This window comes from Artibeus jamaicensis, unplaced genomic scaffold, assembly GCF_021234435.1.
Source record: "Artibeus jamaicensis isolate MK-2021 breed Jamaican fruit bat unplaced genomic scaffold, CSHL_Jam_final contig_465, whole genome shotgun sequence".
Lineage (NCBI taxonomy): Eukaryota > Metazoa > Chordata > Mammalia > Chiroptera > Phyllostomidae > Artibeus > Artibeus jamaicensis.
The window spans coordinates 6705423-6729250 of record NW_026521843.1 but is presented as its reverse complement, the minus strand read 5'-3'; the positions used below and the strand labels follow the sequence as shown (position 1 = coordinate 6729250).

At 53.9% G+C, this 23828-nt stretch overlaps 1 long non-coding RNA gene and 1 pseudogene across 4 annotated transcripts; one reads left to right on the top strand and one right to left on the bottom strand.

Moving 5' to 3' along the window:
- Window positions 1-8522: 8522 nt before the first annotated feature.
- LOC119053916 (uncharacterized) lies at window positions 8523-18121 on the bottom strand. 4 transcript variants are annotated; one of them, XR_008391942.1, is made up of 5 exons: window positions 18045-18121; window positions 13058-13231; window positions 12312-12467; window positions 10481-10640; window positions 8523-9736 (listed from the first exon to the last, which is right to left on the bottom strand). It is a non-coding gene; the product is annotated as an uncharacterized LOC119053916 (long non-coding RNA). The 4 variants fall into 4 exon arrangements; XR_008391941.1 differs by lacking the exon at window positions 18045-18121 and adding an exon at window positions 15290-15875; XR_008391943.1 differs by lacking the exon at window positions 18045-18121 and adding an exon at window positions 15045-15277.
- A 4016-nt stretch (window positions 18122-22137) lies between these two features.
- On the top strand, window positions 22138-23183 carry LOC119053931 (zinc finger CCHC domain-containing protein 10-like; annotated as a pseudogene).
- Window positions 23184-23828: the final 645 nt, after the last annotated feature.

The following is a 23828-nucleotide window of genomic DNA, read 5'->3' as shown; positions in this document are numbered from 1 at the left end:
CATTCCATTCCCCATCCCAGCCCTAACGCTCCCACTAACACAGAGGGTTCGTTTTTCTCCCCATTCCTCACCTTGTTTAACCATCCTGAGACATCCTCTCCTGGTCGAAGTGATTGACTCACTGAAATCTTCCATTTGCTTGTCCCAGGTAGGAAGAGACCCTGGGCCCGGTCCCAGCTAAGCTGAGAGGACCCAGTGCCTGAGTTGGGCCAAACACAGTTACCAGGACTACAGGAGAGCAGGAGAGCGAGGAAGATGAGAGCCAGGCCCCACCCAGCACAGGGCCCACAAAAGGAAGGCTTTTGACAAAAAGCCACAAGGACTTGTTTCTAGTGCAGGCTTGGCCACCCAACTGGCCATTTCCAGGTTAAGTCACCCACCCTGGTCAAACCGCAACATCTCCATCTGGAAAAGATGTTTTCAGGGGAGAGCGTTGCTGCCTCGTTGATCCCAAAAGGTGGCTTTGAGAATCCAATGAGATCAGAGAAAGGGAGTGGCCGTGTGACTGGCAGGTCTGCACAGACTCTAAGGCAATTTTATAATTATTTCCATGATCCATAATGGCTTTGGAAGCTGTTTGTGTCTGGGGCCCCTCGGCCCGAATTACCTGTCCTCCTGCCTTCACCCATGGGCACGAGTGGCTGAGTGCACACACACTTGGCAGGAGTTTGCCCCAGCAAGGATCTGAGGGTGTAAAGCCTACACTCCAGACTTGTCTCCATGCAGGGGCGCAGGCCTGGGGCCCCCTTCCCTTGTGGCTTGACTTGGGACAACCACGCAGGGAGAGGCTGTGCTCCCAGTGGCTGCTCTCTGGGGCTGACTCTGGGCCGTCAGCCGCCCCCCACAGGCTCATTTGCATATGGCCCTGTGGGTGTCTGTGACTAGTTGCCCAGACAATCGGGCAGTTATGCTCACTCAGCTGCCCCGCCCTGGGGTCCAGCCCTGGGCCTGCTTTCTCACTGTGGGTTCCATTCATCCCAAAGGACACGTAGCCCTGGCCAGAGCCCAGCCCCGGGTGGGGAAGGCATAGGGCCCAACCTCACCCTGGGGGCGGCCGAGGGCCAGTGCCACACGTCATCATTGCTCAGATTCTTGGGGGGTGGGGAGAATTGAAAAGGAGCCCACTGGGGGCATCGCTTCTCCGAGCCTGGTCCAGGCACACAGCCTCCCTTCCCGACTCTCGCTGTCCAAGGCTGGCCTGTCACCCCGGGCAGATAAGGAGCAGGTCAGGGCAACAATGTCTTCTCTGCCCGGTTCCACTGTCTTCAGGGAGAACCCATGCAGTCAGGTGATGGGTGCTGTGAGTCCAGATCTGCCTCTGACCCACTGCGTGACATTGGCCAAACCACTTCAGCTCTCTGAGCCTCAGTCTCTCCACTTATCAAATGAGGATGCTGATTTCTGCCTCTCAAGGCTGCTGTGAAAATGTTTTCAAATGTAGTATGCAAAGTGTCCCCATGTCTGGCGCTGAGTCAGCGACAACAGTGAAGGTGGAAATGAACTGATGGTGTGACTGTGGGCAAGGCATTGTACCTCTGTAGCTGCCGGCCACCTGGTGGGGGTGGCCGTGCCAGCCTGCCCAGTACACACGGGTGCTGTGGCTATTACCGGAGGACAGATGTGGGACGCCTTATACGCTGGTCATCCTCTTTAGCTCTGTGCTCCATCCTCTGGGATACCAGCAGCTTCTGGCGTGATTTCAAAGCCCTGGACATGCACTACCCTTGGGCGGGGGTGGGGGTCTGGACAGGGGTGTGCCTGGTGCCGAGCACCAAGCCAAACATGCATGGTATGAACCTCTGACAGTCTGGTGGTCCCCTCTGGCGGGTCTTCCCTTCAAAGCGCAATTTCCCAGGTTCACTGAGCCCCCAAGGGCCCTTTCATGCACGTGTTTCTGATTCTGACATCAGGCGCTGACATCACCAGTACAGTATGCGGAGGTTCGTTTCACGACCACTGAGCAGGGAGGGCGGGGATTTTGGTGCCAGAAAAATTGGATAATGTGCGAGAGCCTGAGTTTGCTCTCTGACTTTCAAATCCTCTTGGGAACCCCTCTGAGCTTTCCTGAAGCTGTGGTCCCCAACACCCAAGCACCAGGAGGATCAGGCCATGGCCACGGTCACCATGAACCTGGCCCCCCACCCTCACTGCCTCCTCATCCATAACGTGGCCAGGACTTCACGGCGGGTGTCTGAGGACCGACCTGTCTGCAGAGCTCTCCCAGGACTTCCGGGCGCTGTCCCAGATGCCCTTCCTGCCAGTGTCTGCCCAGCTCTGGGAGCAGGGAGGCATTTGGAGTATGGGGGAGAATGCTGGGTTAGGAGGCAAAGCAGCTTGGATTGGAGACCTGGTTTTGCCCCTTCTGGTTCTGTGACCGGGGGCACTGATTTCCACTCCCTGTCATAGTGCCTTGACCTGGAAACAGGTTGCTGTGAGGATTAACACCAAGCACTGAGCCCGGGCAGGTGATCCCCAGGTGGCATGGTCACATGCATTTCTCTGTCACCTCAGCACACGTGGAGCTGAGGGCCAGACCAGAAGTCATAGCTGCGCTTATGTTTACATTTGTCAGGTCTCGGCTGAGCACCAGGGCTAGGCTCTGCCAGGGACCACGCAGAGAAGCCACCTGTCACTGAGAGAAGTCCAGACCGGCAGGAGAAAGAGGGTGACAAGTGCTCACACCTCAGACCTTGAGAGGAAGCAGAGCTGGATCCAGAACCTGAGAGGGGGCAGTGCTGGGCGCCGGGCAGGAAGGAGGCAGGCAGACTGCACCCAGGGGAGACAGCATTTCATGAAGGAGGGAAACCCGGGGCCTCCAGGACAGAAGGAAATTCTCCAGATGGAGGTGGAGGGAGATGTAGCTAAGCACCTGTCCTGGTGTCTCTTGGCCCAGATGACCACATTTCCACAGGCAGGGGTGATGGCACACCTGTGCATGCTGGGGTCTCACATCCCACGTCTCCAGCTAGACCCTGGCAATGAGGGGCAGGGGGCTACCCAGAGGTTGTGGAGGCAGATAAGCTGGGACGTGGGACTTCCTCCGGCAGGTGCCCTCTGTCTGGGCTGGGGCAGTCAAGGAAGGCTTCCTGGAGAAAGGAGGGCCAAGCAGGGGAGGAAATGACTGCAGGGCACTGAGAAGCAGTGAGGGCAGAACCCACGGCTGGGGGTGGGGGCACCAGGGTTGGGGGATGTGAGCCCAGGAAGGGCAGCCTTGGGCATGGGCCACTGGGTCTGCGCAGCCCGGGCAGCCAAGGTCAGCCTCGCCCCATCCCGTGCTTTGTATCTCCAGCCCTGTGGTTTCCTAATTTATTTGGCTTGAAATTTGTGTCAAACTTTTTTTCTTGGTGTAATTGAAACCAAACCTCTAAATGCCTGTTCATTCCTGAGGGAAATTAAAGGTGATTTCAAGCAGGAAGATCACAGATCTCAGGAAAGGGCCTGGGGGGGCGTGCATTTCAGAGGGGACGGCTCAGCTGCTGGAGCCCTCCTTGGTTCGATTAGCTGCAGCTGACTGCACTCTCCGGAGGGGCGAGCCCGCCCAGGGGGCTGGGGTGACACCAGCCCTTGCAGGGGTTCCGATCAGGTAAGGGGCTCTGCCAGGAGGACCCTGCATGTGGCCCCTCGCCAAGGGGGAGGGGAGAGAGCCAGTGTGGAGTCAGGGACAGGGGAGACTGCCCAGCTCATACCCACCTGCTCCCAAAGCCTCCTGGCCTGTCTGGAAGGGCAGACTCCCTGTGTCCCTCACTCCAGAGTGGGCTGAACTTGGACACGTCCCCCAGCCTCTCTGACCCTCTGAGCCTCAGCTCCTTCATCTGTACAAAAGGAACGGGACTACAACTTGCGAGTTGAGGCGAGAATTAAATTAAATGAGATGGAGCCCAAGAAGTCCTCCGGTTTGGGCCAATTGGGGACCGACGGACACTGAAGGAGATCAAGCCGGCATCCCAGCAGTTGACGAAAATGGCCTTTGGCTGAGCCCAGGGACTCAACCAGGGCACAAATTTCCCGCAAGGACTGAAGGCAAGCATCCATAGGTGCCTTAGAAACTAAAGCTACCTTGTCCTCATTTTCCTGCCCATCAAAAAACATTTGTAATTATTTATTGATTGATTTTAGAGACAGAGGAAAGGAGAGGGAGAACCATTGATTTACTATTTCACTTACTCATGCGGTCATCGGTTGATTCTTATATGTGCCCTGAATGGCGATCAAACCCACAACCTGGTGTATCCAGATGACATTCTAACCAACTAAGCCACCCGACCAGGGCCAAAAAATATTTTCAAAGGCTGCAACCTCTTCTGAGTGTTGAGCACTGTACGGACCGCATGCCATGCGTCTGAGCATTGAACATGCACAGCATACACAGGAAAGTGGTTTTTACTGCTCCCATTTTACGGGCGAGGAGACAGATTCAGAAGAGCAGTGCTACCAGCCCCAGGACCCAGGGCTGGGGTGCGGCAGAGTCTGCAGAAGCTCTCTGGCCCTTTTCACACCTGGCTCAGAGTCCCCTCTTCCTGGACCGGCGGCCCCACCTAGACTCAGGCATCAGTGTGCTTGGTCCTCGGGCTTTGCATGACTCTGTGGAGGGCCATGTGTTCAGGGCCATGAAAGGGGATGCTGTGGCCCAAACTCCCCAGAAAAGAGGTGCTTCTGACACCTCTACCTCCACCTGCGGCGAACACCCCGCCTCCTCCTGCCCTCAAGTTGATTTTGGACATCAACTTCCCTACTCATTCTCCACTCTCCCCTCAGGTTGGCAACCACCACATCTTCCCCGCGGGCTCTTCTCAGGTGGCCTTGGCTGGCATCCGGTCCCCCAAGCCCTGGATCTTGCTCCACAAGGACCACCCAAAGGGCAATACCACGTGCCAGTCCCCAGCCCTCAGAATTGAAGGGCCGTCTATGGTGTAAGTATTTATTCTGTGTCTGTAAGGCAGCGGCCTTGAAGCTACAGGAGAGAAGTTTCCAGATTGTCACCAAGGAGGCTTTGCAGGGCTCAGAGGGCTTGGGCACAAGACGGGCTTCCTCAGGGAGAAGTGAGCTCCCTGCCCCTGCAGGTATGCAAGCAGGATCTCAATGGTGCTTTGCCAAGAACGCCACCGAGGGGACTGGGGATGTACTGTGAGGTCACAACGCTGACCTCTGAGCAAACCCTCCTACCAGGGACAGCATCATACTTGCTCTGGCCCGAAGTCCACATCGGATCGTGCTCCTGGGCGCTTATATCTGTTTGTCCTGCCAGGCCACTCTCTCTCTGAGACCGAAGGCCTGTTCTTGGCCCGGCTGTGGCCAGGCTGGGGGGACCCTGGGGCTGCTAATCTCATTCAGCTGTTCCCTGCTGGCTTCGGAGGGCCTGGATCGCCTCAGGAGGATGTGCCCCCCTCCCCCCCCCTCAGTCCTAGATCCTCTCCTGCAGGAAAAGCTTCTTCTGTCACAGGCAGGCAGGACAAACAGGGATGGCACCTGAAACCAGAGCCCAACACTCCTCCCTCCTAGCCCAGAATTTCCTGCTGATTTGTGCTGCCCCTGCCTCACCAGAGGGTTCTGGCTTCCTCGGCTCCGACCTCAGCCCTTAAGCACCGAGTGGCCCTGACTTCCCAGTGGCCCCTGCCAGTGTTCTCTTCGGCTTCTGACAACACCCAGGACAGAACCGGAATCTGGTTGTCAGAGTCACAGGCGGCTGGTGTCCACACCGCCCTGTGAGAGGGAACTGTAGCAACCGGCAGATGGACGGACTCGCCGCTGCCTTCGGCTCTCAGCCCTTCAGTGAACACTCTGCCTTGACCAGCCCAGGACTGGGCACTGGGGAGCCAAAGAAAACACGATGTATCCCTCCCCTCCCCTCCTTCCCAATGAGACGGGTGTGTCGGCCCCAGAAACAGACCTTTGATCACACGGGCGGAGGGGTTAGCAAACTTTCTGTAAAGAAACAGTAAACTTAGCCTTGAGGGCTGTGCGATCCCCAAAGAAACTGCTTGTCTTGGGCACCGTTGTACAGAAAGATCCACAGAGAACAGGTAAAAGGTGAGCATGGCTCTGTCCCAATAAAACTTTATTCACAATGGGCAGTGGCTCTGATTTGGCCCTTGGGCTACAGCTGGCAGGACCACACCCTACAAATATGGGCTCTGTAGTAATTCACTTGGAAGTACAGGGGGCAGGTCTGGGGGCACTGGACTGACTACCGCTGGTGGTGACGAGGTGCTGGGAACCCTTCCTTCAGGGAAGGAGCAGCAGGGTGGTCGATGGGCAGGAACCAGGGAATCAAGGGAGGAGAAGAGCCTCAAATCTAAAAAACAGCTTGAGGAACGAACGGACAGTCAGCACAAACTCTCAGGGGTGTTGGGAACACGTGGAATCTTCTGGTTTGCTGGGATACGTGAGAAGTGAGGCCGACAACGGCCGCCCCTTGGGTTATAAGGACCCAGAGGGTGGGGAAGGAGCCTGCGGTTGACCCCAGCGCTGTGCACTTGCACCAGGTGTCCGTGGAGAGGTGTCGGTGGCATCATCATAGCTATACCTGTGGCCGCCTGGAGACCTGCTGGCATTTCCTGTGCACATCACGGTGGGGACCTGAGTTCAGCCGCCTTCCAGATTGGTGGCAGAGCGAGTCACTGCCCTTCTCTAAACCTCTGTAATGCAAACGTGGCCACCTGGGCGCTGGCTTGAGAACGGTGGAGAACACAAATCCCTGCTACCTGTGCACACCATCTAGTGCCTGTTTTCGATTGATTCATTTATTTATTGAGCACCTAGTGTTTGCTAATTGAGCACCAAGCACTGTGCTAGGCTCTTTGCATACTTGTCTGATTTACACCTTCAAACAACCCCATTAGACAGTTCTCCATATTTTATAGACCACCAGATTGATAGCGGAAGCATTCTCATTTGGTAGACGCCTGTTGCATGCTCTCGTCCTAGACAGCATGGCAGTGTTGTTCTGGGAGAGCCCCTGTTTTCCAACCATGGTTCTTAACCTGGGTTCCTCATTTACTATTTGGGTGGGAGAAGACCTAAGCCCTCCGAGGCTGAGTTTCCCATTGGTACAGTGGGAGTACAGGGCCTGCCTTGCAGGATTTCCTTGAGAACTAGGATCGGTGTGGATGCCTATAAAGGTATGGCACAGTGGGCGGCATGCAGTAGGTGCTCACTAAATGCATACTGGTTGTAGATACGCATAGGCACTGCAATGATCTCCGATCACGTGCCCTCCTCTAGGAACTTTGCAAATCCTTCCTGCTTCCTCCCTAGAATCTCTGTTCAGGAGATCTTTGACCGACCCTGGGCCCAGGGCAGAAGGCCTCACTTCCATGTGGTTACAATTGGCTCTTTGAGGGGCCATCACCCGAGGGGACAGAGCCAGCTTCCCCGTCTCCACATCAAGTGGCCCGATTAGAGCCAGTCACCAGAGTGAGGCATCCGGGGGCAGAGGCCGGGCAGTGATGGATAACCCCATCCAGGGACGCGCACACAGGGCTATTTTTGGGCCTCCTGCCTGGGAGGTGGCCTCCTCGGGGCATGGGGGCCGCTGACCCGGAAACAAATTAAAGGCACATCTGTTGGGAGGCCATTTCCAGCAGTGGCTCCAAGCAGCCGCTCCAAGCAGCCGCCTGCATTCCCGGAACAAGGGGGCTGTGTGTGTGGTGAGCCAGGCACACACTGTCCGTGCTGGGGGACAGAGCCACAGCCTCTGGCCAGGAAGGAGCAGCTGTGGGGGACACGGGGCCTGAACAGACGGAAGGGCCATTTCTGGGCCAAGCTAGTCTCTCTCAAAGAGGGAGTTGTTTTTCAGGGTCTTGAGTGACTAGGGTCGTGAGGTTTCGGGATATTGTATGTTGAGACTGTCCCAACACTGAGATCACTGGATCAGCTGAAAGACCCCAAGGAGGGGCTCCATCCTCCGGCTCCCTGTGAACCACTGAGCCCCGTCTAACGATTGCCCATGGGCCATCTTGGCTTACATACTACGGGGACCACAAATTCATTGACTGCCACACTGGGCCATAGGGCACCATGAATACTTGCTTATTGATAGTAAGATAACATTTTGTCTCTGAGGCCTCCATCCAGTGGCCTCAGTGTGCCTCTGAGGTACCACAGGGTGAAGTATGTGCTCAGTAAGTCTTCTGTGAATGGATGGATGAAGGACAGATGGACAGGTGGGTGGGTGGGTGATGGATGGACAGATGGGTGATGGATGAATGGAGGATGGATGGATGGATGGATGATTAATGGATAATGGGTAGATGGATGATGGATGCATGACTGAGATTGGATTGAATAAATAGTGTATGCTGGGCACAGAGAATAAGAAGAAGACGAAAAGATGCCTAAGGCACTGCCTCTGCTTTCAAGCTTTAACATTCTCTCCAGGTGGGAAAAAGAAAACCTACCGTGAGCTTCCTTATGTGTAAATCGACCCTTCTCGTTCTTTAAAGCCCAGCATAAATACTTCCTCTGTGGAAGCATCCACAACTGACCTGCTTCCCTGCCCCAGAGAAAGGAAATGATCGACACAGTCAGAGAAAGAGTAGAAATAAATTCTGGGACCTTCAGTCTGACGACTGCATTAGGGAGAAACGGAACAGCCAGTGAGAATTTTTGCACAGAGGAATACGGGGAAAATGCTGTCTGATTTTGTCGTCTGTCTGTGAAATTTGAACACCTCGCAGAGTGTGAAAGTCTCCACTGATTAATTATGGTCATTGATCCATTCGTTGAACAAATACATTCTGCAAGTATTCTGGGCCAGGCTCTGTGTGAGGAGCTGGGGAATCAGCATGAATCATTGAGGTGCTACCCCCAGGAGCCCACCATTGAGTGTGGGAGGCGCACGAACCCCTGGGAACCAGGGGGGCAGTACCATGGCAACGACGCTCGGCAGCCAGACTGCCTGGATTCAAGCCCTGGTTCACCGCTGCCCAGCAGCGTGACCTTGGGAATGTCCTCAGCCTTCCGTGCCCAGGTTTCGTCATCTATGATGGGGACGATGGTAGATTAAAGGGAGTTCTTGTTTGTTAAACATCATCAAACATACAGGAAGTTCTACATAAGGGTTGGTTACGTAAAGTAGCAACAGTACCAAGGGGGAGCAAAGGCGTCCCGAGTAGAGTGGAGTTGAGCAGCTCCGAGAAACAAGGTCTTGTTTAGGGGTGACCTCTCAGTTGGGCCTCATTTGCCCAGCAGCTTCATAAATCCACAGGCATTTGCTGGGTTCTCAGCATCGCGCTGGGCCCATGGTTTGCCTGATCGTCCACCAGTGCCCAGTGGGCAAGTGCACCTGCTGTGTTCACTTTGTACATGAGGAAGCTGATTCAGCGAGGCTGGGTCGTTTGCCTGAAGCCACACAGTAGGTCTAGGCCAGAGCTGGGCTGCCAACTCAGGAAGTCTGGCTTTGGGTTTTGCCGTGTTGTTGCTTGGAATCCAAAATGGGTCACTTCACACCCCTGCGCCTAGGTTTTTGCTCTTTGGGGAGCATGGCTCTACCCACCTCCGGGTGAGTCACAGTGAGCTGATGCCTACGTGTCCCTGTAATAGTGTCAGGTGCACAGTGGTCTGTGCGAGTCAGCCCTGGCCATCATCTCCAAGTCCCAGACACGGCTCTGACCACCCTGCCCTGTGACCTTGGAGTACTGTGCCTTTCACTGTGGTGGTGGCGGGCAGCAGCTTCTGTTCTCTCATGGCAGCATGTGGTTTGAGTTTGAACGTTAACTTCCTGAAGTCTAATGAGCCTCTGAAAGTGATTAAACAAAAGAGAGAAAGGTTAAGCCAATGCCTTTTTATCGGAAGAAGCAATATCGAAACTAATGTCCCCAAATCCATTTCCCTCCAGCCCCTGCATTCTCTCTCAAGAAGGAGCTTACTTCCTGGTGGCGTGGTAATTCCTGCCCATGTCCCCAGACATCTGGGCCAGACCAGGGAGGGACTGACTGGCAGGCCACCCCAGTCCTGTACGGTGGGTTCCTTCTTCTCCATTAGATGGGACCTGGGCTGAGAGCGAGGGGCTCTGGGTCAAGCCCTGGACCAGCCCCTCTGTCCTCTGTGTCCTTGGGGACCAAGGCTTCTCATGCCTCTGCTACACCTGAGCTCTCTGGTTGGACTCCCCTCCCAGAGACACTGACTGGATGCTGGCCCCTGACTACTATGCCATTACCTGTCTTAGCATAAAAGACCACAATCGTGTTGGAACTGGCAGTGAGGAGTCTTTATGAGCAGTGTGTATGTGTTGTGTATTTTATTTTGTGTGTTACGTGTGTGTCACGTGCCACGTATGTTGATTCCACAACTGTGAGGTGTCTGGTGGGTGTGGGGTGTGTCTCCCCGTGTGGGAGAAGCCAAGGCTTTCCTGTCACACACATCGAGGTGTCGAGTATGTGCCGGCCTGTGTTAGCCCTGGAATCTGCTGAGGACATGGTCTGGGAGGGAGAAAGTTTTGCTACGACTAAAATTCTGAAGGACCTGACCGTCACATACTCACTTGCCCAAGTGGTCCTTCCAAATATCTTCTGTCACGTCTGGACAAAGACCATAATTGACTCACACGTGACCCACTCCACGCACAGGGACCGCACGGCTTCTCTAAGCAAGCGTTCCCAGCTTCTACGGGCAGGCGCACTGCTGAATGCTGAACCGGAGTCCTGGAATGACACCCACCCATCACCTTCCAGCCCATCTCTCTCCTTCAGCCCTGAGTATAGTCGGGCCTCGGTGAATGTGTAGAGATGCTGAGAGCTACCCTGAGGCGGACTGTCGTGGACTGGAAGTGAGGGCACTTGGGGTCTGGTCCCACTTCTTACTGGCCTGTGCCGGTGGCTTTGTCTCCCATGCCTTTGTTTGCTCCCCAGAAAACATGAGGTTAATTCATGCTCATTTCAAAGGCCTGTTAGGACACTCAAGTAAACATCCACACTTTGAGAAGTAGGAAGTACCGGTACTCTTCCAGTGCTAGGTGTTACACTAACAATGATGTTGGTTGGAGTAATTGTGCTGGGAGTGCGGACAATAAAAATTCATCCGTAAGAAAGTTTCCCTCCACCTCTGGGAGTAACTCAGAGCACAAAGCCAAGGTAAGCGTGTGACCTGTTGTTATGCAGGGGAGATCATAGCTCAGCCCTGGGGGCTTTATCGGACAAGCTGCCCTCCTCAGGAACACCCGCCCTTCCTCCACGGAGGAAGGGGCTTCCCATCACGGGCAGCCCCCCAGAGGCCTGCTGGAAACCCCTAGTCCTGCCGATCTAAAAGGGATTTCTTTCTGTCTCAGGAGGAGGGGCGTTGGCTGAATGGAGTATGAACCAGAGATTTCTCAGAATGTTCCTGCTCACAGGGGGGCAGGGTGTGGGGGGCAGGGGCACAAACTGTCATCTCATTGCTTAATTCCTGCTTTCCACTGCTCTCAGCATGAGGGGCGCACCAAGAAATCCAAGTCTTGGTTTCTGCGGCCCCCTGCCTCTGTATCACACCCCCCCCTCCCTCGAAGGGTGTGAAGACTGAGCGCCTTGCATTCCTCTGTCAGGGGCCTAGAAAGGCCCCAGGCCAGCTGGAGAGTCAGGGTGGTCAGGAAGCCACCCAGTCCCCACCCCCTGCACCCCCGGAGGCTGGCTGGGGGGCAGCAGGAAGACAGGACTCTGCGACCTTCCCGTGCATTTATCTCCTCCCATCTGTAAACAGCGTCCGGCCCTCCTGGGGGCAGCCTCAGCCTCACACTCTGGGTGACAGGGTGTTTGGACGTTCAGAGACCCTCACCCAGCCGCCTTTGTTCCCCGGGCTTAATGAAGGGACTGCTAAAACCCACTTGCCAGATAAGATGACAGGGCAGTCTTTTAGGGTTATGGATGGTACACAGAGGCGACAGGACGAATTCCTTGTGCTGAGGGGTCTGAGTGCCCTGCCTTTTGTCCAGAGGTGGACTCGTCTCAACTGGTACAAGTTTGGCCCTTCAGCTTCCAAAACAAACATTTTTGCCACATGCCAAAAGATTAGAGGAAGGACAACAGGAGACAGGCACCTGGGGGGACGCACAGGACATTGCCCCCTCCCCCCGACCACCGCCACCACCACCAAAGCCTAACACACCCAGGGGGGCTTGTTCTCACCTTCAGTTCACCTCCGGTCTAGCTCACACGGGATTTCTCTCCTATTTGTGATAAGAGCCAGGTCTTGTTTAGTGCATTTTAGTTTGCAAAGTGCTTTTACTTGATTTTACTTGCTTGTCACAACTCCTTGAGAGTCAGGGCACTGAGGAGGGACTCTGGATGACATTATCTGCTTTGCCACTTATTAGCTCCTTGAACTTGGGCTAAATCACTTACCTTCCACGTATGATGATGGGGACGCCACAACTTAGCCTATTGGGCAACACTTGTAAGTTGCCACCTTCCCGTGCGAGGTGTCGTTTATCTCACTGCGTGATGGCAGCTCTGGAGGGATGGGGGTCCTCTGCTGTCTTCTCTGCTGCACCCCAGAACCTAGAAGCAGCATGGAGGGCAATGGGTGTACAGGTTAGCCAGGTACACGATGGGTGGGTGCATTCCAGGGCACCTGGGGCTCTGCCAGAGCCTTCCTGGGGGAGCCTATGACTCCCTCAGGAGGCACAGGAACAGGTTCTTATCCTGGCTTTGAAAGGTCAATGCCCGACAGTGCCTGGGGGGCATCGCTGTCTGGGGGATGGAGGGCCCACCCTGAGGTTTCTCCTCCCTGTACCTGTGAGTCAGAGAGGAGCTGTTCCCTCTAACCACCGGGTACTGTGCCCACCCTCAGAGTCTACATGCCAGGCAGACAGGGCCCCACCAGGTGAACCCAAACATGCACCAGCTCAAGGTACAGCTGTTCCACCTCCCAACCCGGACACACGCACACACACATGCCCACACGCCCCTCCAAGAGCTCTGCTGTGTCCCGACTACAGACCGGGGCCTCACTCCCCGGACCTGCCCAGACTCTAGGCTGGACTTGGGTGGAACTCTGACTCCTCTTGAGCCTTTTCTCATTTATGAGATGCCCAGAGCCCTGGGCAGGAGCCCTTAAAGATGGAAGGGGTCGAAGAGGCCATGGCAACCTGAGGACTGGAGGAGACAGTCCATTTGGAGGCAGAATGGTACTGTTTCTTTTTTATTTTCTTCAGTGTTGTGCCATCTCCTTCCAGTACGTTATCTACTCCCAGAATCTCGTCCTCTTGCAGGTAAGATAAGTCAGCCGAGCAGGTGGCAGCAGGTTGTCCCAAGGCCTGTGACTGGAGGGGGATTGTGCGGTTATCACATTCTGATGTGCCTTGATTCGCCGACCATGGTGCTTCCTCTGACAGAACTGGGTGGGAGCTCAGGGGCCCTGCTGAGCCTGCTGCCTGGGGGCACCAAGGAGGAGCTGGTCAGGCGCCTGTCTGTAGAGCCGCCCCATGACAGCCCTGAGGGTTGAGCCCACAGAGGCCTCTGGGACACAGCCTGTGGGGCGGGGGTCAGCCTGATGCATTATGTAACAGAAAATAGACTGTGACAGAGAACAATAAACACTGGGCTGGCAGAGCGACTTTCTGCCTGGCCCCCACCCGGTGCTGGAGGGGTGCTTCCGCCCCCACTGTCCACCCACCAACACGTTCAGGAAGTCCCCGTGGTTACGGCCTCCTCCCATGTCTCATGGGTGCTGGCACAAGAGCCTCAGCCTCGGGCTCCCCCTTGCAGTATGGCCACCCTAAAAGCCATCTGCCCACTATGATGATCAATCTTCCCAAGGCACATGGAGGTGATGACCACCCTTCTCCATTGCTCTCAATGGCTCCTCATTACCCCAGGACAAACACCGCCCGCCTGAGCTGGGAATCCCAGGCTTGTCTCCGTTCACAAGTCACTCCCTCCGCCTCACCGGTTAAAGTGACCTATTCTGAATGCGTTCTCCGCTTTCTGGCCATCCGGCTGTTCCCACTGCCTGCAGTGCCCACCCCACCCCACCTCCAGCTAGAAATCTTTCATTTTTCAAGTTCTAGCTGAGAACTCCCCTGGGCACTCAGCCTTCTCTGTACAATTGATTATTTCTACTTCCAAAGCATTTTCCTCGCACCTTCATTTTACAGTTAGCTTTGAGATGTTTGTCTTTGCAGGTCACCATCAGCCGCCTGAGTAATGGTGCTGTGACTAATTCACTGTCGTGCACCGGTCCCCGCTCTGGAAGAGCTCAGATCAAGGGGAGAGGCAGACACTGAAACAAACACGTGACACAAAGCTTCAGAGGTGCCACAGTGGAGAAATGCATGGCCTGTTTAAACGTCTAGGTCGTGGGAGCCATCGGACACAGGAGGAGAGAGGGGCAGCGGCTGGTGCACAGCGGGGGCTGCGGCCATCAGCGGATTGCAGCTGGAATGTCCCCGGGGAGAGGACCAGCCTTTTACACCGCGCTCACAGCAAGGCATCCTCCCGTGGGTGATGAGACTCTTTGAAAGATTATTTTCATTCTAAATCAATAAATATAAACTACTTCAATAGCAATAAATATCACAAAGGCTCACTTAAGAGTTTAAGTCTCTACTAGTCTAAGATATCAACATGGCACCAGTGGAAAGAAGAACAAGCAACCAAGGAATGGGAAAGAGCGGGAGAACTCATGCCCTGCTCTAATTGGCCACTTGGCAGACTGGAGGGGAGGGGGCACCTGTGGCAGAGGTTGATCCAGAGAAACCAAGTGGACAGTGAAGGGCGGGGATGCAGGTGAGGAAGGGTTGAGTGACATTTGGCAGTAATGCCACACAAAAGAAAATCAAGTTGACAGACTAACAGACAAGCAATATTTTTATACTGTCTCACATTCCAAACAACACTTGACCTAGTAGGGAGAAAAAAATTAAATAGCAGATAATAAGAAGAATTAATAATGAAACTGAGGCATTAACAACCTGGTACAAAATAGGCAATATTTGAAAATAGAGGGGAAATTGACACATCACAGTTAACTCGCCATTTTCTCTGCCTGCTCAGATACATAAATATAAGAAAGAACAATTGACAAGGGACAAGCAGTAGACACACAGAAAACTCTGTATATTCCAGGTCACTTACCAAAGGTCCAATCAGATCAGTCCTTGGAAAATGTTTCCTTCTACTAACCGAATAGCCACCACCATTGGGTAACACATTGATTTACTCACCAATTATTACACAAATGTTTAGCCTTTCTGCTTGAATGAAAATGTTGTCAGTCTTATTAGTTCCATGACCCACATGCCTAAGTGCCTAGAATGGAGTCAGACATATAGTGGGTGGTAAAATGTGTTGGTAATAAACAAAATGTGGTAGATTCATACCATGGGACATTCAACCTTGAGAAGGAATGAGAGTCTGACAGGCACTATAACATGGCTAAACCTCCAAGACATTATGTGGGGCCTTCGTTAAGCCGGGACAAATCTGGTCGGTTTTCACGTACACGAGGCACCTAGAACAGTCCATTTGACAGAGCCAGGAAGTAGAATAGACCCAACAAGGGGCGGGGAATGGGTGTTATCATTGAACAGGGGCAGAGTTTAGGGCGATAAAAAAGTGCCGGAGGCGGCTGGTGGTGATGGTTGCACAAGAGTGTGATTAAGGCCACTGCCTTATACACTTAAAAAAAAAATAGTTGACATGGTAAATTTTGTGTTAGGTATATTATGTATACGTTACCAGAAAAAAAAGAAAAGGCTGGTAGATCAACAGGTTGCAGTAAGTGGAGCGAGCGAGCCACAGCTCCCCATTTCCTCTCTGCCCGCCCCCACATGACTCGTGGTCAGCTTTCTCGTGGGAGGGTTGACCGAAGGGGCCTGGGCTGCCCCCGGCCCCGTACTGTTTACTCTGGTCAGAGAACTAAATCATTGGCCAAGGGGGTGGGCAACACTGTGGCTGGCTGCCAGGAGCCCCTTGGCCCCCCACGGCCCCCCACGGCCCCCCAGCCATTCTGCAGGGAGGGGGCAGAGGGCCCCGCAATGGCCAAGAGAGCAAAGCATACGGTGCAGAGCCAACACCCAGAAAGGCAGGGTCCACGTGCTCCCCCACGAAACAGGTGGGTGCTGTGCTCAAAGACTCAAGGGGCAATTGTATGTGGGCGAAGCGCTTGCACTTGTTTCATCTGGAGAAAAGTTTCAAGTCCCTCCCCGCTCTTTAGTCTTACAGCCAAATGAGCCAGTGGCCTTTCTCTTACTAGGATCGTGGGCACCCGGGAGGCCACGCACCCAGAAGGGACATGAGGGTTACAGGCATGCAATGGACCCAGGCTCATTCAGAACCAGATTTCCAAAGCAAGAGGGGAACTGGGCCGGAGGAATTAATGCAGAGGATTTGAAAGAGAAACATGGAAGGCATAATGTATACAGGCAGGCAAGTGAGAGTGCAGGAAGCGGCTCAGCCTGCGGGGGGGCACCCGCGCAGAGCTGGCTGTCCCAGGACCCTGGTACCCACCCTAGTGGCTCCAGACAGAGGGCCTGGGAGACTGTGGTGGCTGCTGCAGAGAGTGGCCCAGGCGCCCTGGGGAGTGGAGCTCGTGCCTGAGGACGCGCCTTAAACGCTGGCTGCCACCATCACCGTCAGTCCCATTATGCTGCCACTGCCATGTCCACGCTCCGGCCTCACTGGCTGCTCTGTACCCAGCCGGACACCTGTGGCCTCCTCCTCACACTCAGGAAGCATGCCCACCGGCCGCTGGGTTTGGCGGGCCCAGCAGGACGCTGGACACTTTATAATTTAATGCAAGCTCCTCTCGCCTCCAGACACACGTGAGCGGGCAGTTGGGGTGACGAGCTGAGGCAGCCCAGTGCCCGTCCTTTCACTTCATAGGTGGGGTCCAAGGCCCAGAGAGGGCCCCCCATCTTCCCAGCCCCCAGATTAGAGGCCAGCCCTGGCTTTCAAGGTCCGTGGCTGTTGCTTTGTGCCGTCAAAGCTAAGAGGATTGGGACAAAAGGTCGGGGACAAAGGTCAGGGGACAATATGAAGCAAAAACACGACTCCATTCCCCAGGGACTGCTAAGTGGGACGGTTTGCAATCAGCGCCCTGCAACAGGGCCTGGTGGACAGTCAGGAGACCCGGGCCCAGCACCAACCCCGTCCCTGTCGTGCCGGGTGATGAAGAAACGTCTCTTCGCTTCCCAGACTCGTCCCCCATACTGCCTTGTCCAAACTGCGGGGCTCCTGTGAGGCCGAAGGAAACGAGGCACAGGTTGCTCTTTGGAAAAGTATCAAGTCCTCACTTGTTATACCTGAGGGACGGCTGTCACGACTACGCCTTTCAGCCCAGGTGTCCTCCTTAGTCAGTAGACTGTTCTCTGCAGCCCCCAGCCCCTCTCTGAGGAAGGTCTGAGGGAGGCGGTGGACATACAACCTCCACCTCATGGGGGAGAAGACTGAGGCCAGAGACCCTTGCACGGACTTGAGACGGACCTGGCAAACAGTAGGTGCTCAGGGTTTGCTGAGGAGCCTGTGGGCTGTGCCACAGGAAGGTGCTAATATCAGCTCAGGTAGGGCCTTCGTGAGGATTAAAGGAAGAAGCGCCTTTAAGGGGCCCAGCACAATACTCGACATAGAATAGGGGCTCAAGAGATGGGGGTCCCCTGTTTTCCTCCCACTCCTTCTCCATTCTTTTTTCCAGCTTAGTAATTTTTCCCCAGGAGGGCAAGCTCTGCTCCGGGAGAGCACCGGGGAGGGTAGAATGCACTTCTTCTCAAGTTCTCTGGTTGCCCCCGGAGAGAGTTTGCAGAACTGGAGAGACGGGGTCAAGGGGAGCTGGAAGGAAGGTAGTAGAGGGACAGGCTTGAGTCTGGAGGGGAGGGACAGGAATGTGACCCACCAATGTGAGCACGGCGGGAATCCTGTTCTTTATTACCCCCTACCACAGACGCAGAGCAGAGCGGGAGTCCCCCAGAGGTGAGCCGAGCCTTCTGTGCTTCCCCGGGGCCTCTTGACCACCGAAGAGCAAGCTGGAGGAGAGACTGTTTCCGGACAATAGCCTATTAACACTCATTACCCATAAAACGGCTCGTTTTCAAATAGCCAGATAATTGAGGCCATTGGGTGGAAGGGCGCTGGAATTACCTGATTAATTGCCTCTCTTCTGGGCCTCACGTGTTTCGACACAGCCCCAGAGAAGCTGTTGGCGCTTTGAAGTCTTGCTACACTTTCCCTGCCTGTCTTTTTCCAGTCTGAGTGTCCGCCCTGGCTTCCTGCTTCGCCCGGGAGCTTGCACACCTCATCAGTCAGCACGGGGCAGCCATAAACTTTTATTTTTCATCCTCATCTTGCAAAGCAATCCTTTGGGCCTTTTCTTTGCTCTTATCTAGACCCAAGAGCCATAGCTTCATCCACGTATTTGTTCATACAAAAACCCCAAAATGTATCAAGTGTCTGCTGCCTGCCAAGATCTGTCCCGGGCTCCCAGGGATACAAACAACACCTACAACACCTATAATACCACCACCAACAACAACAACCGGAAATAGGACGGGGCTGCGTGGTTCACTGCCATGTGCCAGGGTTTGAACTGGGAGGCCCGCTCCAGGGCCAGCGTCCTTCCCGGGACACTGAGCCCTCCAGCCCCAGGGTCACTCGCACCCTGTGCTGGAGCAGCACTAGGCCAGGAATCAGCCTCCCCCTCTGCAGATGGGGACACTGAGACTCAGGGCAGAGGGAAGGGCTGGTGTGTGTTCCCCAAGAGCAGGTTGCTCAGGTTGGGACATTCGGAGTGAGGCCCCGTGAGACCCCCTTTGCTGCTTTCCATGGTGACGTGGGGTGACGAGCAACGGCCACAGAGAAAAGAGAGCCTCGATCCCTAAAGCCCAGGCCGCTCAGCTGCCAGGGGCTAGGGGCCCAGAAGACACCAGGAGGTCTAGTGACGCTGTTAGGAGATGGGCCCTGCCAGCGTGAGAATGGCTTCCCGGCCGGTGCCCACACCTTCCTCTCTCCGGGGCTGCCTCCCTCCAACACCCAGGCAGGCAAGGTGCTGCCTGCCAGGGGGAGCCCTCCGAGGGAGCGTGCCTGGACCGCTTCCCCCTCCCCCCACCTACATCCCTGCTGCTCCTTTCCCAAGGGGGGAAAGAATTATTTGTTTTTCCTGTTGCCCTGATTTATGGGCCACTTTGTTCTTTATCTATTTGCACAAACTCGGTAAAGTGACCTGCTCCTTCCCAGAGGTCAGAGATTCTGTCAACACCTTAGGGTCACAGGTCGGCCGACCTGCCCAGGGTGGAAGGGGTTACAGAAGGTCACCTGGGGATGGACGCTAGACAGCAGTTGTGCTCAGGCGGAGGGGCTCAGTGCCCGGACTCCCGGCAGAGAGGAGAGGCCATGGTGCCCGAGCTCCGTCCCTCCCTCGCACTGCAGCAACAGCCCTGACTTGAACATACCAGCGTCTCCATCCTATGGAAGTGGGAGCCTAGGTTTGCAGAGATGGGGTGGAGCATCCTACACGACACAAAGAGGGGCTCACATCAAGGTCTCCTGACCACCAGTCCACCTGCCCTGCTGAGGCCCGCAGGCCAGGGCTGATTTATGCCTCTTCTAGCTTGGGGGTCGGGTCACAAAGACGAGCCCAGCTCACTACCCTCCTTCCATCCTCCTCTCCATCAAGGACCACAGTCTCCCCTGCCCCCACTCCATGCCTGTCTGTGGACCTCAGGATGGCACCATCATAGCCAGGGCCTCTAGGTGGTGTCCACACGAAGGGCAAAGGGGAACAAACGCACACCGCGTTGCAAGTGGACATCACTATGTGCACTGGCAGGCAAGTTGGAATTCTTGCCCAGCCCCAGCCCCAAGCCCCAGTGAGGAGCCCCACCTGGAGGCCTCTGCAGATGACAGGTCCCCCCTCCAACCTGTGTGGCATCTCATCCTCTGAGACTCGGCCCCCTCCATCAGCTCCCTGGGAAGGGGGTAAGGGTCCCAGGGAACAATGCACAGGAGCGCTCTGTGACCTGGAAGGGAGCTCAGGGTCTTCATTGCACGGATGGGGGGACAGAGGCCCAGAGGAAGGGACAGAGGCCAGACAGGGGGGCAGACGGGGCCCACATCGGCACCACCTACACCATGGCTTCACCGGGCTGTGCCACAGTCCCTGACACCACTGCAGTTTCAGGGGCCTTGCCCCTCATCTCGTCTCTTTGGGATGCTGCACAAACATATCCCGAAAGAGATTCACCAGACACTCTCAGCAAGTTGTAGAAATTTCTCGAATGACCCATCTTAGCCAACCAGTGCTACCCTAATACAGTCCAGTCTGTTCCAACTTGTTCCAAGTCAGCCACCGTAATTCTATTCAAGCCAGACAAGTTGAGTCCTCCAAGCCTAGGAAAAAAAAACACTGACAATACATAAACACAACTCGATTAACTTTGGCCCATGCCAACCCAGCAGTTGCATCTCGACTCAATAAATTCCACCATATTGCAATGAGTGCTTAAGATTTTATTTTTATTTTGAGAGAGAGAAAGAAAGGGAGAAAAACAATAGTGTGCAATTGATAGATTGCCTCTTACACACCCCCAAATGGGGACCTGGCCCACAACCCTGAGCCTCACGAGATGGGGCTCCAATGAGTAAGTGGACAACTCAGTCCGACAAAGCCCAACCCATCTGCCCCAGCTCATCTGCCTGAGAACAAACACCCCAGCCCATTCTAACCCGATTCAATCAAATTCCTGCTGTCTTGATGCCAAGTGTTCCCCAGCCCCAAACAGCACAGTCCATCCCCTCACAATACAGCCCATCGCAAGCAGAGGTCTTTAGACATCTCTTGAAAATTAAAAGAAAATGAAAACAAAGTGAGGTATCAGCTCTAAAGGAAACAGCACCTTCTGAGGCTTCTGCCCAGTCAGTTTCCAATCATTTCTCCCAGGTCTACACTGCACGCCGCTCTCGTTCCGGCCTCCACCTGGGATCCTCTCCCTCCTACTCATACTCTACGGGCCGCCGTCAGTGCTCAGGGGAGCCCTCGCCTCCGACAGGCTGACTTCCAGGAGATATCAGCCCAGCGGTTTCTGTCTTTCCCCCTGAGGGTCACTGACACACTTCCTAGCCCCAAATCTCTGAGGTCCTTTGCTGTTTGCACGAGTGGTGGGCTCCTCCAGTCGCCGTGTGAGCTTCTGGAAGCAAGGAGCAGCGTGACAACAATTTCTGCAGGATGTATTCGGTGACGGATGGCATCTCAGTGGTCACTTTAACCGTGCACGCTTGTCACTCTGCCTGTCGTCTTTGTCTTTGGAATCGTGCTCTCACGACAGGTGCAGTTTGCTGTTGGACTGCTTTTCCCTCAGTCTAGCTCACTTCCCATTCGTTTCCCACTCCAGAGCTAGACACCATGTTAAAAGCCTATCACCCACAGCCTTAAGGTCCTTGGTTTCCCATTTATCTTGAGAGCCCAGCTTCTAGGATCTCTCACAGTATGTCCCTGACTCCCTCCAACTCAGCTGCCATTGTCTTCTTCCTCCGGCTGCCCGAGCCTTTGCATTGACTCTGTTTCTAAAACTTCAGCTCTACCCCTCCAGCCATTAGCTTCTTCTCACACTTACGCAGTTTATTCTCTCAATATTAGCTTTTTCTCTCAAGCTAGCTTATTCTCTTCTCGTAAGAGCCACTTGCTGCAGGAGGACTTGCCAGCCAGACCTTAGACCGTTTGGCTTCCCTGTGATCTCTCTCTGTGACATCTTACCTTGTGGATTTAATTGCCATTTCTTGTATAGTGACCCTTTCCCCATAGATGTAAATTTCATGATGACAAGAACTATGTTTGACCCTCTATACTTAAATCTTGTGTGCACAATTAATGTTGAATGAATGAATGAGCTATTTCCAATTGCTTCTGACTGAATTATAAAAAGTCTCCAGTTCACTCAATTCATTTATTGTTTCATTTATTGTTTCAGTAAACATTCCTTAAATGCATGTCCCACACTAGACTCTGCTGTGAGTTTTAAGAACTCAAGTAAGACGATCCCCACTTAGATCAACATCTTTCCACAAAAGAAGCTTCCAGTTCATGCACTTACACAGCCCTGTGGATGTTGAGAAACTACCTTGTCACAGTCCTGTGAGGGGAATGAGGGGCTAATGAGCTCAGACTAGGTGCAGAGGTAGGGTGGGGTCAGGAAGGTCTTCACTTTCCTGAAGAGAGAGAAACCCTTAAAGGCCTTGGAGAATGAGGAACAGTTTGTTAGGCTGCCAACAGCGCGGGAACATTCTAGGTACGTGGAGAGGTTCCTACAAAGGTCTGGGCCATGACACAGGATGGGAGCGAGAGGGCGGGTTGTAAGAGAGAGTGGGCCTAGCTAGGTGACAACTCGCTCACACAGGGACACCTGAGGACCCCCTGAGGGCAGAGCTCGCTCCTGTCTGCGCACCAGCTGGTGTATCCTCACGAAGGACTCGGAGGGGAAATGACTCATTAGGGACCAAGCTGAAATTCAAGCCTAGGATTTCCTGAACCCAAAGAATAAGCTCTTCCCTGCACTGTGATCTTCGGGGAAGCCCTGGGCCTTGAAGGAAAGATATAGAAACCCTGTGTCTTCTTTTTGGAGAAGTCCATACTCTACTGAGGCTACTTGTAAATATGCCAAGTGACTCCTGAAACCCAGTACAGCAGGCATCAGTGACACTCGGGTGACAGCTCCCACAAATCGGCTAAGAGCCTGGAGACAAGCCCCCGCTCCCGTGTGACAGAGTTCCCCGATGACCAGCGGCAGGCCGGCAGTCTCCCCTGGAAAACCTCTGCAAAGAAAATGAGCAACATGTAAGATGTCAGAAATGCCCAGAATGTGGACATTGGACTTACGAATGCACAGGAAAGAGAAAATACCTTCATAGGCCTCCCAGAACAGCAGAACTAAGGAAAGCTTCCAAAGAAAAAAAAAACAAAAACAGATCACCGTGAGGACAAAGCACTGGAGAAGCCCATGCAGAAAGAAAGGCCAAGATGAAAAGGGTCCGAGAAGGGGGCCAGTCCCGCTGGCAGTTGCAGGGACAGTCCAGCCTGGGCTTCTTCACCAGGGAGGGAAGGGACGTCTACCTCCTCCCTGACTGGGGACAGTGACACCGAGGGAGGCTCCTCCAGCTCGTCGTCGTCTTCAGCCTTCTGCACAAGCTTGTTCTGTCCACTGGATCAGACTCAGATTCCAGCTCTCGGGGCACCGCCGCCTCACCGGCACAGAGGCCAGCGCGGAGGAGGAGCCACCGAAGAGGAAGTAAGAGAAATGGCATCACTTCCCCCACATTGGACTGATGGACCGAAAACTTCAATCTGATTCTCCAGCGAGAGCTGAAAATGCGTTCAAGCCAAACAGGTTAACTGGCCAATGTTTTGAGAGCTCAGAAGTTCCTCAGTGTTTTACATGGGAAGGGCATCGGAAGTATTAATAATGGCTCATTTATATATGTGCATATACATATATATACCTATCATTTTAAGGGTGATACTTGTTTCTCTCTTTTATCTTTAAAACATATCTCTACCACTCAGTCTAGGCTGAAATGCAGCAAATCTGTATTTTTTTATGATAAAGCTTTTCTCCCTGTGAAATAAAGGCTACACTTTGTTATATGTTAGTGTTATGCGTCAGACATGTTCTTGGGATAATGCGTCAGGGTATCTGGCCTTTCCAGCGCTTTTGGCTGTGGGTGATTACGTCAGGTTTAATACATTGTTATTACAAGCTTTGGAGTTTTCCTACTGCTAATAAACATGTTCTATTTTTATGTTTGTGTCCAGAAAGTTATTCTGACTTCTTGTCCTAAATGAAAAGTTCAAGGAACCCACTAATATATTTCTATCCTTTTGATGGTAAAAACAAAACAAAACAAAACAAAATAAATATGTATGCTAAGTGACTATCT